Here is a 14,146-nt window from a genome sequence, read left to right as displayed (position 1 = left end):
GTCTGAGGGGAAAGACTGTAAAGAGAAGGACATTAAACGGAGAATTATGAATCAGATACCCAGATTGGCTATGATTCTAGTGATAATTCTTTAGACAATTATATAAATGATTGCAAGGATATCCTAATGGCTTAATTATGAAAATATTTTAAAAGTTCCAGGATTAAAAAGTTCAAATCGTCAGAATCCTCCAAAATCTGCATTAGAATAATAAGAGCCAAAATTTAAAAAAAGAAGGAATAGTATTCTCGTTTCAAGATCTCGAAATCGTTGTATCCATTAATCGTTGGGGTCTACTTTTATTCATGAAACATCGCATTTATGGGAAGTACGATTTCAATGACTTTGCGCTACAGAGAACAGAAAGAAATATATTTCACTATAGGGTTCTTAACATTTTTTTTCTTTTTTGCTCTCAGGTTTTTTTTAGATTCGATGACCAAAACAACTTAAATAACTTCTATCTGGATATATTTGTTAGGAATTGTAAGATTTATTATACAAGGCTTTAATTTTAAGATAAAACAACCTTAATAACTTATTAAAGAAGAAAAAACACGTCAATTTAAATATATATACAGGAGGACGTTTAATTTTATATTTGATAGAGTTCTGTCAAAAACCATTAAAATGTTCGGCTGACGTACCAGCGAATAGTGAGCTAGAGCGTCTTGTAATAATATTTTATCGACATCATCATACTTTGGTATGTCAAATGGCTATCCTATAGTGTGACATTCGATGTTAAAGGGCATACAATCTACCACCCAACTGTGTATAAATGTATAAAAAATTTAAGTTTATAGACCTTTAAACACTAAGAATGTAAAAAGGTGTTTAAAAAATAAACAATCTAATCACATATTTATATAATATAATTAAACTAAAATAAGCAATTAATAAGCAACTTGAAATTCCTTACGAACATTGAGTGTTTTTTCGCTAACATCTCTAATTTTGCGAGTAATTCGATTCTATAAGTCATTAATATTTTTAGTTGGGATTTTATAGACTTTGTTTTTATATATCCCCAAAGGAAAAAATCTAGTGGTGTTAGGTCTGGCGATCGTGCGGGCCATTCCATGCTCTGACAATTCAGATCCTTGGAAACTGTTTATTAAGCTACACTCGAACTGTCAAAACGTAGTGCTGAAGAGCTCCATCCTGTTGGAAATACAAATTATTATTCCAACATCCATCAACACAAAAATATTTGGACTTAATAAAATATTTATTACCATACATTCGTACTGGTAAATCGCTTTAACTGGTATCATTTTTTTTTTGGCGAAGTAAGATGGAAAATTTTTTGTCATTTAAAATAATGTGTGATGAGGTTGTAAAGTTAAGTTGATAAATCGTCTTCTAATACCATACATTTTTGCTTACTATTTGCCTATACGTCAATTTATTTTGTTTTTTTTTGGTTTGGTTAGGTAGAAGATTGTATGTCCTTTAAAATGGTGTATTACTATTAGGGTAGCCGTATCAAATGCAAAAGTTTGAGGTCAATAAAATATGCATTATTTTCAGACATTTTTGGTTACTATTCGATGGTACGTGAACGAATTTTTTTAGCACTGGTGAATAGACATTTTAATGGGGGTTCCCATTTGATATTTCAAAATGAGGTGATTGACAGAATTTTGTCAAATATAAAGTTAAACGCCCCCCTGTATACGTAAATTGTTGTTTTTTTTAAGAAGTTATTAAGGGTGGTTTTGGAATGAAAATTCTATACAGAGTAATTATTATATTGACTTAAGCTTAGCAATTAGAATCACTCAGTTCAGACCCTATTTAATTTGACTTGTGAAAAGACGTATATTAGGACCAATAAATGAATTTTTTAATAGTCGTTACTTAAAATTGCTGACATTTCTTAGGCTTAAATACTCAGGATTATTCTCAGCGTATCTATAATTTAAATCGATCATACGAAGGATAAGTCTCTAAAAAAATATATTGGTGCTCATAAAACTAAGATCACGGTTTCATTAAAAAGAACTTGATATCTCGTTTATTTTGGTTTGACCTCTGTTGGGCTTCTACTTTACACTTCCTTTACAATAATAAGAAATAGAGTAGATACTTTTTAATTTACAGATCTGTTTTCTTCACTTATTGTAACCATTTTTATTTATTTACAAAATACTTTAAACTACTCTAAAACCACTTTTCAAGTTGTGCAAAGTCATGCTACCTGAAATTTTTATATGCTGTTGTAATACTTAGTTAATTGATATTTCATTTTTAAAGCCTTGCTTATCTCAAGTTATTGACGTGCGGACTCACAAGTAAATCATCCTTAAATTGCAAAATGTCTCACAATAAAGATTTTTTTTACCTTGAAAGAATATCCTTAAGAACTTATATTTCAGGTTTTACTACTCAACATATTTTATATGTCCCTAAACTAATGTGGTCCAATGTTGTAGTTGGGACCCAATGCCAAACCTGCTGGAGCTTTATAGTTACTCTTTAAAATTTAAAATTTAAAAATAAACTTAAATGAGTAGATTTGATATTTTCTGACTATTTGTGCATATAAGTATTTCTTTTTAATATTACTGATTTTGTGGTTAAACGTTTCTTAGATATTAACTTAATATCCCTTTAAGTTAAAAAGTAATAATCACTAAGAAGAAATAAATACTTAACATGTTTCTAAATGAAAGATTATCTAATTGCCATTTAAACGCGACATAATACGTCATACATAATAAACGAAATAACATGAACTTAAGCGTCTAATTCGGTATGTTGCCGTGAATAAGAGATTTAACCCTCCAAGGATCTTGCATTTACAGCCATATACCTGTGTCTGATTTCCGCAAGGAGCCTAAAGTGCGAGAAGAGAAAACAAATTGAGAATGGGGGAATCAAGTAGTCGAAAATGAGGCTCCATTTAGAGGAGCGGTGCGTGCGACATTCAATTTCCTTAACGACGCGCGAGACTCGTTTATCGTTTAGCAATCTGTCTCCTGCACCAGTTAGTTATCTCCGTTTTCAAAGTTTAAAACTATAAAGTAAATTGATAAAATAGTTAGTGTCATTATTATTTCTCTTAGGCGCTCTTGTTTTAGAAAGAAGATTTCTTTGGATAGATTGGTTCTTAGCCTATTATATTATCGTAATTTATATAAAAAGCAAAAATATCATATTTCAAAAACAAAACTAAAAACTACGAAAATAACCAAAAAGAGGAACATGATAAATGACCTTCATAATTAAGTTGAACATTTAAGTGAAGTAGATATTGATGTCAATGTATTTCTTTTTAATGAAGACTCACTATTTTACAGATGGTTCTATTTTGATTTTTAATGAAAATACCCAGTACATATAGGGGCTCTTTTCCTGGATGTTTAAAATCGTCACTTATTATTCCCGTTTGCAAAGAAGGTGATATAAATGTTCCGCCAAATTTCAGCCCAATTTCCCTTTTGTCGACATTGTCAAAGCTTATCGAAAAGTGATAAATATGGGATTTTCTGACCGGATTCAAATCAATTGCTCACAAGCAGTTGGGCTTTCGACCGCAAAAGGATGCTTTGATTTCCTTAACAACATCTATTTATAGACTTAATAATGATAATGCGATTGCGACATTGTTCTTTGATCTATCGAAGGCGTTAGACTAAGTGGTTCATGAAATTCCGCTGAGGAAGCATGAATAGTACTGTTTTAGAGGGAGTATATTATGAAGGTTTGAGACCTAGGTCAATCGGTTATCTGTTCGGGAGTACGATATTCTTTTTGGACATTAACTTTATGTTTTTCAATTTATATTAATGATCTAGTACGTCTAAGGATATTGGATCGTGTACTTTGTTTGCAGAGACACTTCAATCATCTGGCATTATAAAGATATAAACATTTGTAATATCTGAAGATGGGTTAAAAATTAAGAATAAGTGTAATGCCAATTGCCTTTGCTTTAATATTAATAAAACATTTCTTAGGTTTTAAATATGACCTGCAAAATGTGAATTTTAATAGTGATCCCCTGATAAGCCAAGTGAAAAATAGATCTTTGGGAGTTCATATTCATAGTACATGGGAGTTTAATCACCATATTTTTAAAATAAGTAAAAAACTGGCCTCTGAATGTTTTGCTATCAGGCATGTTCTAGGAGCTGATTTAAGTAAGAACATAGCAGGATCAGTCTATGTTTTATTACTTGTCATATGGGATTCTGTTATGGTGCTTATCTAGTCAGTACCTACTGATTTGCACTTGTACCTGCATTGCTATTTATTATGCAGGAAAAAATGGTTTCGCTTTATAAAAAATTAATATCGAAGAGAGTCTTGTCGACGTTATTTTATATATCTTTTTATAGTAAAAATATATTTTTTTAAAATTGTATCAGTATTTTAAACTAAAGAGGTCATAACTAGAATGACAAGGCAATTTTAAAATAAAACTGTTATACTTTATATATTAGGGTCGAACATTTTTTAAAGGTTGCCTCTTTTAATATGAGAAGTTGCCTCTGTTAAGCAGTTCAGGAGGAGCTTTAGATTGAGCTCTAAAATAGGATATTCGACGATCTATTTTAGATAACTCTAAAATAGATCGTCCTTAACAAAGCCTGACTACTAAACATAAAATAATACCTTAAAATATAAATTGAGGAGTAGTTTAGTAATTAATTTCTAAAGCAGAAGCCGTAAAATCTAATTCCAAACAACTAAAACAAAAAGTAGAAGAAATAAGAAAGAAAACTTTAGAAAGAATAAGAGAATAAGAATGAAAGAATAAGAAAGAAAAGAAACTTTAGTTATGGTAAATTAATCAATATAACTCTTGCAATAGTCCTACATGAAGTTCTCTAGTAATAAGTACTAGTAGTAATATTAATAGTAATGCTAAGAGGATCTGCGTCCATTGATTGACCAACCTTATTCATCCTTTTCAGTTCAAGTTACATAATTCCTCCTTTGATAAGAATAAAGATCCTAAGAGCCAAATTAGTTATAGAGAGGCTTAGCAAAAGATCTTCAGTTTAACTGCATCTAATTAACCTAAGTTTTTGGCCATGTCCAATCATCTAAGTAGGTAGTAAGAGACTTGCCTTTTATTAATTTTTTTAGAAGGGTTCAGGTCATGTGGGTAAAAGAGCTAATCCGAGTATTCCGGATGGATCCGCATGCTTACTTTAGTCCAGTCCAATTTATCCTAGATCGCAGCATAATTTAATTTGCCTAACCATTCCTGTACTCCTCTTTCAACTTTAAGCTCCTCTTCAACTTAAGTCATTGTAAGATGTTAGGTTTTGTACCCCGCTTCTTATCGACTATTGTGATACTCGCAAAATCCTGCATTATAAATTAAATTGTTTTGGAGACAATAAACACTGATTTAGGTGGTTCTTCATACACTCAGCATCAGTAATTTTAAAATTGTAGTGTATAAGCCGTATAATAGCCCGCCTCGTGGATTTTTCTGAGTCACAAAATCTCATTTATAGTAAACAGTTTGGGTTCAGGCAAAACAGAAGCACTGAAGATGCTGGGTTTTGTTGGTTCCGGGATATACTATCTAAAATGCAGCAAAATAAAAAATGCATCACAATCTATATGGATTTTGCTAAAGCATTCGACACGGTCTCTCACTCCTTGCTATTAAGAAAACTGAACCGTATTGGGGTGAGAGGCCGTGTGTTAGATCTTTTTAAATCATATTTGGAAAATCGTATCCAAAAAGTGCGATGTAATGATACACTAAGTAGCGGAACGGTCTTTAACACTGGAGTACCTAAGGCACAGTCCTGGGACCAGTTTTATTTTTTGTTTATATTAATGCACAAGTAGCAATAAAATAAGCCTAAACGTTGTAAAAACTAAATTTATAGCATTTTCATTAACGACTGCCGATCAACCCGAACAATCTGATATTAAAATTCATGCCACAACCTGTAATTTATTAAATACTTCTTGTACCTGTCCAAGTATACAGAAAACTGATAAAATTAAATATTTAGGCTTATATATTGATCAACATCTTGGTGCTCTAGCATGCTCATTCTAGCGGAATGAGCATGCTATCGAAACGGTGAAAAAACTTCGAAAACTATATTACAAATTTTATCAGCTTCGAAACATTCTAAATGGAAAAATAATAAAAATAGTTAAAAATAATTCCCTTGTAGAGTCTATTTTAAGATACTGTTATTAAGATAGATACTGTTAAGTCTATTTTAAGTACCAATTTGGGGTGGTCTTCGCGAAACTGCATTGCAGATTTTAAAAGTGTGCCAAGACAGATTCTTAAAGATAATTCTATATAAAAATATCCAGTATCCTACAATTAATAAAGTAATAACCAAAAAAATTTAAATATTGAACTAACACAGTTTATTACACGAAATTATAATAGTTTTAAAAAGTTGTTGATAAAGTAAATTAAAGTGCATTTCTTAATTATTTTTGATTATCAGTTTACGTAGTTGCCATTTGTCATAAATTATAATCCTCCGAAAGTCGATTATTTTGCAATTTTGTTTGAATTTTTAATTTCCTCCTAGGTATTGCTTGTGCCTCCTCCGCTCCTCTACTCTTTATAGTAGAATAACATATTTATTTACTTACAAGGAAAACAAAAACTTTTTTTGTCTTTGTATCAATGTAGGAAATGAACAATTTTGAATACAGGCCTAATTTGTGGTCTAGTAAAATTTTTCGTTTCATTCTAATGGATTGATTATTTAATTGAGATAATATGAAAAATAGGAATCACATTAATTTTTGTTAAAATAGCTATAGTTAGTACTATGAATTATATTATAACTTTTAAGTTGTGTCTATAATTTGGATTGTGTATTTGTGAAAATTTCCGTAATATATTGTATTGTATTGTATAAGTCCATACGTAGCAAAGGAGTGGAACTATAAAGGTTACGCAACGTTGTCGTTCTTCCTGCGAAAAAATGCCATCTTTAAACTATTGTTACTTTTGCATTTTGGTTACTGTTATGGCATTCATCAGAAATAGAACAATAAAACACACTTCACAAAAGTCTCTTAATTAAAATAAGGAATTTTAAGACGTCTTTAATGTGTTTTATATAGTTCTGTTTTTTAACATTACAAGTTTTAAATATACCTAACCTAATTTAAAAAGTCAGTTTAATATCTAGTCGCGAAGTCTCAAATTGCTCTTTCAAAGCTTGTACGCTTAATACTTCTTCAATCTTAAAAAATGCTAATACAAAAACTGTGAAATGCGTTTATTAATAATTAAATAATGCAAATTGAGTTCGTCTAAATTTAAAATATTAAATATTTCGTTAGTAGTTGCTCGTAATTTAATTAATGAAATGATACTTTAATAAAGATAATTTATTAGTATTGCTTTATTTTAGTTAGTTCCTATGTCTAAAGTTTTGAATGATACCATATACCAAAGACGAGCAATTAATATAACATTTCCATAAGCATGAGCTGATTAATTGTTCTCTCCTGTTTGTGATCCCTTATGGAATTTTTCTTTTCCTCTGGTTTTTTGATTGCCCTGCCCTAAAAAAGTCAATAAGCAGAAAGACGTGTTGATAAGTGCTACTTTAAATTTTTTTACTTCCTGACTTACGAACTCTCCTGACAAACTTACGCTTTAATCATTTAATTTTCCGTGCTAACATCTTTTTTTAAGTAATAAGTTTCATGGCTCCAACTGGGCAGTATCAGCTCGGTAATATTAAGGTTAGTTCAAGAAGCTACCTATGCATGGCTTTATTGACCTGGAAGGCACTGCATAAAACGATTCATTAAAAATTTGTGTGTAAATCATCATGTTACTTTTTACAAATGACTAACATTTTTTGAAATGTTTTTTTGAAACGAATTTTCTCGAGTGCCTCTCAATTTTTTCTAGAAAAACTGTTATTAATCATTTGTTATAAATCGATTGTTAACGAGAAAATTATTGCGTCGCCTAATATATATATATAGATGCACAGATAAACCAATCAGTAATGCACTTCGGTTTTTACTGTAACTAGAATTTTTATATAGATAAATTTAAATATAAATTATCTATTAGAATGCGAATAGCAAGTCATTTCCTCTGTTCTCTAGTTACATTTTAAAATAATATAAATTAAATGATGCCTTTTCGTCGCCACTTTTTTCACCTCACATAATAGTGATTTAGACTCAGTTAATTGACGATCCTATGACCCTATGATAGTCAACTTTTTTTATTGTTTTATTTTCTATTATTTTCTCATTTAACTACACTAATATTGACGTATTATATAATACAGTAATCGACTTTTTAAAATAGTCAACAAAGATAATACGTGTAGTGTAGTATATCTATCTAAGATTTATAGTAGCTACTAATCTGCATAAAAAATTATTTGGGCTACGACGCATACGTTCCGGACGAGCCATAGAAAAAACCGCGCAGTTGCGTTTGTTGGTAACTGACAGCAAACTCGTCATACGTCCCGCAAATGTCTATTTATCAATCTTTTAAAGTTGTTTACTTCGCTTCATAATAAAAAGAAAATCACGACATGAAGATGAATTGCTGAGAATCTTTTGATCTGCTCTCGTACTTCCAGTGGTCTCCTTGCTCTACTTTTTTACTCATTTAGGTATCAAGGTTTTAAATTTCCCAAGCACAGGTACAGAACCTTTAAATTTAACCATCAGAGCAACGTCTTACTAAGAAGTTTCTTTTTGCTAGAAGTATCTAGTAGAGTAGCCTTTTATCAAATTTTGTATAGATTTATTTTTATGAAACGAATTTCTGCTGGAAATAACCATATACATTGGTCTAGTGGAACAAAACTATTAAATAGCTTTTTTTAGATTAATATAGACGAGTTATGAGTTTCTACTACTATACCGTACTGAGCTTTTCTGTGATCCCTAGCTCATTTTGCAAAGCTTCAAAATGGCGGAGGGATGCCATGGTTCGAGGGAATATATTTGTTTTACTTTTTTATAACAGTTAACAGCAAAAGGAAGTTTTCACGGCCAATATTTTTATATAAAAGAAATTTTCGATCGTTCTATGTTGACGGTTTCTTGAAGGGTATACAGTGCTTTCATTTCAAAACGATCCATCCTTAATAACAAAAAAAAAAAAAAAAAAATACGTCAAATTATATATACACGTTTATATATAAACGGGGGACGTTTAATTATGCATTTACTGAAGTTCTGTCAATCACCTCCTCACCTCCAGCTAACCTCACTTTAATATGTCAAATAGGAACCCTCATCGTGTGATACATCATAGTAAGGACCGTAAAATTCTCTATTCAACGGTACCAGAAAAATGAAATCGGTAAATGTGCAAGCAAATAGTTAGCGAAAATGTCTAGAAATATTGAATATTTAATTTACGCCAAACTATGGTATGTCAAATGGCTACCCTATGGTGTGATACATTATTTTAAAGAGCATTCATTATGCTATCAATGGTTGTAAAAAAAAATAAAATTGATTGACCAAGAAGGAATTAAAGTGTAAATCGGTAGGGTAGAAAAACAAATTTAATAAGTTAAACAAATTTATTTTATTAAATGTTCAAAATGCGCGCCGTTATTAGCAAGACAATAAAAAAGCCTATTTTCAAACTCCTTACGAACATTGGCAAGGATCTGCCCGCTAATTTCTTTGCATTCTTGAAATATTCTATTTTTTAAATTCTCAATACTCTCAGGTGGGGTTTTATAAACTTTGCTTTTTAAGTAGCCCCAAAGAAAAAAGTCTAGTGAGGTTAGGTTTGGAGACCGCGCAGGCCATTCGATTGCACCACGTCTGCCAATTCACTTTTCTCGAAAATGTTGATCAAGCCACTCTCGAACTACTAAAGTGTAGTGCGCGGGAGCTCCATCCTGCTTAAAATGTATATTATTTTCATTCAATAATATAGCACCATGTTGATCTACTTGATTTTTCATAGATTGGATGATGGAAGGGTATATTGCATTTTCTAAAAGGTTTAAATAAATTTCGCCAGTCAAATTTTCTTGAAAATGGCCCGATTATTTCATTCCAATAAATTCCTGCCCAAACATTAATTTTTTGGGGATATTGGGTATGGTCTTCCCGAAAAACATGCGGATTTTCATTATCCCAGTATCTACAGTTATGTCTGTACACCAAGCCATTTAAAAAAAAGGTCGATTCGTCACTGAAGCAAATGTTCTTCAATAAATGGGGATCGTCGTCAATTCGCTGGCACATCACTTCACAAAATTGAATTCTCCTATCAAAGTCATCTTCTCCGGGTTCATGAAGAATATGAATTTTATAAGGAAAGAACATATTTTTTTTTTAAACTTTATGTACGGAACCAGTGGAAATATTTGTTAGTTTTGAGGCCTTTGGTATGAATAAAGTTGGATTCATAGCAAATTGTCCTAGTACTTCAACTTGGCATGCTTCATCGCCAACTCTATTTTCATATTTTTTTTTATTGCAAATCGATCTGGTCTCTTCAAATTTTCGTATCAATTCTAATACGTATTTATGGCATTTTCGCTAACTATTTGCTTAAACATTTACCGATTTCATTTTTTTTTTGGTACCGTTGAATACAGAATTTTACGCTGCTTACTATGATGTATCACACGATGGGAGTTCCCGTTTGACATATTAAAGTAAGGTTAGCTGGAGGTGATTGACAGAACTTCAGTAAATGCATAATTAAACGTCCCCCTGTATATCTAATTTGACGTGATTTTTTTTTTTTTTTTTTTTTTTTTTTAAGAAAGTTATTAAGGGTGGATTGTGATAGAATGAGAAAAAATGGTTACATTAATCTGTTTCTACAGGGTGTTTCAAAACTATGAGATCAAACTTCTAGAGGTTATATAATGCAAAAGTAGAAAAAATTTGAGTATAGGGATTCATGTCTAGAAAAGTATCAGTACGGCCCTACGACACGTTTAAATGTAGAAAGACGATAAATTGCCTAAATGAATTTAATGCATTTAATTTTTGCCTTTTATACATGATAACAATTGTTCAAGATGTCAATGTCAATTTTTTAAAATTTTATAGCTGATGATTTTAAATAATTTATCGGCTTTTGTGTATTGTTATCTTTAAAAACGATAACAGTGGAGCAGTTTCTTGGCCTCCTAGGACACCCGATTTAAGTTTGTTGGATTTTTTCCTGTGAGGACATATTATAAAGTTTTTGGTGTACGAAACTCCAGTAGAAACAGCACAAGATTTAACTGGATGAACTATAGCAACATTTGAAATCAAAACGGGTATTAAATTTTTAGTCAAGTCCAAGGAAAATGTCAAGGAAGACAGTTTGAACAATTATTATGATGATATAATGTACAAAAGGCAAAAATTAAATGCATTAAATCCTATTTAAGCAATTAATCGTCGTTCTAAATTTTAACGACTTCTTAGGGTCGTAGTGCCGTAGTAACACTTTTCCGGACATGGGTTTCTATACTCAAATATTTTCTAATGTTGCACTGAATAACCCCCAGAAGTTTGATCCCATAGTTCTGAAACATTCTGTATTCAAAAATATATGTAAATAAATATGGGACATTTCTTAGGATGCTAAGTGTCTCTGATGAGCAGCTACTGCTAATGTGAATTATTCATCTTTAATTTATTAGTACCACACTTTCGTATTAATAAATTTAATACGAATAATTTTCGAATTAAGCCGGGGTAGAAACAAATTGTTGTTATTGTTTTTTGTAATTATTGTATCACTCTCTACTATGGAAATTTTCTGATTAATTACAATAGTATTAGTTATTCTGAAGTGGACGTATGGTGCATCTCAAACACTACTTCTAAATATATTGTAGAACGTATTGTCTATACTTATAAATTTTTTTAATGATTATAATAAAGAATATATTAGGCAATGCATGTTAAAATTATAAGTTTACTTATTTAGATGCAAATTTCATGTATGTGAAACGCGATAACCTTAAAAAGTTTAATATCCTTTAACCAAATCACGTCCTTTTTAATGATAAGACGGTCAAAATGATCTTCATTACAGCAGTTTGTGCTTCAGTAATCCAAAATCATAAAAGGATGTAGAGTTTCTATAGCTCTACTTTTGCTCTGGATTGATACCCTAGTTCATAAGATTTATTTAACTAATATTTACTATTAACTTTTATTTGCTAAAAATATTGTAAAATTAGTTTGTTTCTCCTAGTTAAGTGCAACATGATATCACAAGATCAAGTTTCTCTACAATCTCCTAGGTAACAATTGTAATGAAATTATTCCAACTTTTGACATCATCGTTACGTATAGATGTTGTATTTATTTTAAATTAATATTATTTTTCACCAATTGAGTAACAAACAATTAATGTATATCCTTAAAAGCATATGTGATAATACTAGGATGTAATAATACTAAAACAATAAATATAAAAATAAAAGCATTTTCATGTTAACACTTGCGCAAAACTCCAGCATATTTAAAATAAAAAATGCATAACCATAAACTATTTTAGAAATTTTATTGAGTTCGTGTAGTTGCTTATTTTTTGCATTCTTTGATGTTTTTATTATATTTTTGGACACAAAATAAAAGTTATTAAGCATATTTATAAAAAATTTTAATGAATATAATAAAGATTATATTAGGTAATACAAGTATATTGATTTACTATTTATATACAAATCAAATGTATTTGGAACTTGCAATAATCTTTAAAAAAAATTAATACCCAGTAGCCAAATCAATAAAAGAAATAATTTTTTGTTATTAAATGGTAGTGGATAGGGTGTACCTAACTAAATTTTATCAATGACACTAAACACCAGCCACCAGCTTATTCCAATAGAATAAGACACACATAAAAGCAATTTATTGGTAAAATGTACATTTTCCGACCTCTATAAATAATAATATTTTTTATAAACATAATTTTTGGTAGTGATAAAGACGAGATAACGGATGAACTCTCCAGAAGGGTATACTATACCTAAACTAAGAGGCAAATAATGAATAATAAACTATATGTAGTACTAAAAGTCAATCAATTTTTGCCTCAAAAGCTTTAATAGATAACAGGGATTTGTTGAGAGCAGCTATTTAGTGAATGTAAAATTTGCTATGAATTATAATAATATTTAGTACTTATTTACAACTTTTAGTACTTCCAAAAATCTCATCAATCACTGTTATTACAGGAAAGTGACACTTAATCCCCAAGTTTGGTTGAAACCAAGCGAATCTATAATTATAAGTTCCTTAAGATGAATGAGCTCATAATAATAAAATTTATGGAGCTCATTCATCGTCCAAGTCGTTTATCTAGAAGCAAATCTAAGGTAAGTCCTAAAATCAAACTCTTAAGTGATTTTCATAATTAAATGCTTTAGACATATTGTGTTATTTTTGAGTAAAATATAGTAGTTAATTAAATTAAAATGGAATGATATTATTTTTTCTTTATGAAACAGTAGCCAACGAACATTTAAAGAAGCCAGTGAAAATGCTTTTAAAAATCTCGTTCCTAACCTTAGATTTTGAGAAAATGAGATAAATGAATCTTTGAAGAGGTTAAATGGGCAATTGTAAACATTTGAAATAAGTTGGGTTTCTTTAGGGTTCTACTCATATTTATTTCAATGACCCACTTCGAAGTAACAGTTCATGAAGTACAGCTTTGTGTCTTGTTGTATCTATTTACCTTTTATTACTCTTAATTTGCCTGAGAGCATCTTACAAGTATTGTTTAGAAATCTAAATTTTTTTTCCAAATCCTTCATTTATAAATTTTGAATGACTTTAGACAAATTAGACAGCTGTGTGCATTCGATTGTTTAGAAGATTGGGCAAAAGTTTAAATAGAAAGCTCTTCAGGATTGACTTGACTCTAAAACCCTAATTAAAATATCAATCAGACATTCAGATGTTTAATTTGAAATTAAACGTCAGACTTTAAAAAGTTCCGTCTGGTGTTAAATTTGTCGTAACCTTGGCTGTAAATCTACATGCCATCGAATTGTAATTTCGACTCTTATCTGCGATTCTTTCTATATTATTAAGTATATTTAACACCCTCTATTTGACAATTTGATAATTAGGTATTATGTAATTACCACATGATAATGCAAATGTTTTCCGTGAATAAACAGACGAATAAACAAAATTAAATACAATAATTTTAAAT

Source organism: Anthonomus grandis, chromosome 10, assembly GCF_022605725.1.
Source record: "Anthonomus grandis grandis chromosome 10, icAntGran1.3, whole genome shotgun sequence".
Taxonomy (NCBI): domain Eukaryota; kingdom Metazoa; phylum Arthropoda; class Insecta; order Coleoptera; family Curculionidae; genus Anthonomus; species Anthonomus grandis.
This window is presented reverse-complemented; position numbering follows the sequence as displayed.